Source organism: Trachymyrmex septentrionalis, unplaced genomic scaffold (genome assembly GCF_001594115.1).
Source record: "Trachymyrmex septentrionalis isolate Tsep2-gDNA-1 unplaced genomic scaffold, Tsep1.0 scaffold25, whole genome shotgun sequence".
Lineage (NCBI taxonomy): Eukaryota > Metazoa > Arthropoda > Insecta > Hymenoptera > Formicidae > Trachymyrmex > Trachymyrmex septentrionalis.
Window position 1 is genome coordinate 309373 of NW_017305408.1, and position 2836 is coordinate 312208.

The following is a 2836-nucleotide window of genomic DNA, read 5'->3' on the forward strand; positions in this document are numbered from 1 at the left end:
TGCATTGAATGACTCCAATTTTATCAACATCGAAGATGAGGAGGCTAAACTCAACAATTACCTATTTATTATTACCAAGACATTTAGACCAACTTTACCGATCCTATTGTTTTGAACCAACCGAGACACTATCATACTACAGATCGCAGCGCTCACTGATCATGTATAATATCACTAGCGCCTTTGCGTAAAAAATATTAAAAGGATACTAAAGGAATATGTGGAATGTGATCGACGATGACGACGTATCTGAATCTGTAAAGTTACAGATCCGTACTTTGCATCGCAATATCTCCACTTATAAGGTATATATATAGAGAAAAAATAAAAGCACGTATAATACAATCGGAGTAGGCAAGCTATTGATTAAGTGTACTTAAAACTTGATCGGGATAACCGTTAAGATTCGATAATCTCAATCTAGCGCAACTCGCCGGCTCGCGTAAAAGAGGCATGATAGTGTTTTACGCTAAGTCTTAACGCCGAGACACTGCCATGTCTCCAGATAATAATAAGCAAGAAGCTTATTATTGTGAAATGTAAGCCAATGCAAAGTGTTATTACGGAAACAATCTTTATAAAACACATATATGGCAATAGATAGCAGTTTCCTTCTCTATCAGATAACATTCACAGTATTTAAAATTAAACTTAAAAAGATTACATCTAATAAAGCGTTAGTTTAAAACAGATATATGTATAGCAATATATCTCTTATGCAAACGCTAGATTGTCACATTGATTCATAGAGTACATCAAATTCGCCTTTGTATTCTGTCAGTGCTGCAATTGTCTCTGTTAGTACAGATTAGGTCAACAGAGCCAATTGCAACACTGACAGAATATAAAGGCGAATTTGATGTACTCTATTAATCAATGTGATAATCGAGTGTAAAAGATATATCGCGATATATCTGTTAAAATGGACGCTTTATAAATGTAATCTTTTTAAGTTAAATTTTAAATACCTACTAAGAATGATCTGATAGAGAATTAATGGTCGGATGTCTATCGTTATAACAAATAAATGTGTTTTAAAAATTTAATTAAATGTGTTTTTGTAACATCTATATAGCGTTGGTTTATATGTTCCTTGCTCGCTATTGTTGTTTATTCAGTTGTTATTTTATAAATTATTAATATTAGCAAAACGTAAAATCTATATACGTGTTTGCGCGTGAGTGAAAAGCTTACTTTTAAGCTTCCAAAATTCTGTTCCCAATTTTAGGATACAAATCGCCTTGTTCCTCTCGTTCGTGTTGATGATTCACATTCCAGATGTATAGTTTCCAATAACACGTCTGACTTCTCGCGTATGCTCGCCTTATGGCCTCGTTAGAGCGGAAGCTCATTACACCGTCTAATGTCTACGGAAATTAGAATTCTCTGGCTTCACTTAGGGCACACTAAAGCTTGGAGCAAAGTCCGATTTTCCGCTCGAAGATTTTTAGATTAATTTTTTTATTTTTATATAGTATATGCTGATACGTAAGACAATCTTTTTTAATATTGAAAAGAAGAAACTTAAACTCATCCGATTATATGTTAACATCTTTTTAAGGTATTGTTAATGCTATGTATTGTTAATACTAATTAAATAAGTTTGTATTATTTAAATATTGTCTTTACCTTTCAATTCTTCTCGCTTACTCAACTTTCATCCGTTTACTAAAACAAGCAATTCTCTTTCTTTGATGAGGATTTCTTCTCTTTCTTTGATGAGAAGTTTGAATAATCTAGGACTAATGCATATTTATGGTGAGAAAACACCGTTTGACATGTAATGTATTACTTTAATTAATAGTTATGTAACCTCCTCCCAGATGATCATTACGTGTACATTGTAATTAGCCTTGTTGCCCAACACTGCGTTAATATTCGCCTTGGAGATTGCACGGAGCAGCAAAAAGTCCAATAATACATAATACCAAGTACTCGGTTGGACTCTGAAGACGTTACTATTTTTTCCTGGGCGTCCTGAACGTGACCGAAATCTTCGTGTCTAGTTTCTCTAATCCGAGCCCAACCTCCTGACCTCTACGACGAGCCTCACGATGCACCGGCGGCCGAGGCAGCAGGTGCGAGAGAGGGAAAAGAGGAGAGGAGAAGCCCTCGTTAAGACTCCGTTAACTTCGCCGAGTATATAAGCCAGGAATTGCGTGGTGGATAATTAATTGGGTGACATGTCGTGCGCTAGGCAACGCCAGCGGCATTGGGCCGTTATATATCTATTCCATGGTGCGTTATAAATAACATGGCGCATCCGCGTATTTGCATATTAATTTCGTGTAATGAAGGCGATTAGGCTAATGAGCGTCGAATGTGGTCAACGTGGTGGCCAACTCTGTACAATTCTCTGTACCTGTCGATTAACTCCCCGTGCAACCACCTATCTCTTTCGTCGTCCATCTGCGTGCTATCGTCCGATTGATTCGAACAAAATTCAATTAACTAAAACGCATTTAAAGCGCCGCCAAAAATCTACGCTTCGCATTTCGGTGCATTGCACCGCGAATGCGAGGATGCACATACGTTCTAATTATATGACACGATGTAGTATGCCAGACCCTCATAAATTACACTATTGCTCGAGGCAGCGTACGGTTAGACTCGCCACAAAGTACTTTGCCGTTTGTACGTTTGTTGATTTGAGAGAGATCGAATGAAGCAAATTGAGGGGATGAACACCAGCTACCGGCCATTCGAAAACGATACCCGTCCACAGCAACCACACGAGATGTGTTATTAAACAAATGCGATAAAAGCGATTTTGATTAACGGGTGTTCTTTGGCTTGAGCGGCTTTCGGCGCCCCCCGTCCCCCCCCCCCCCCCCCA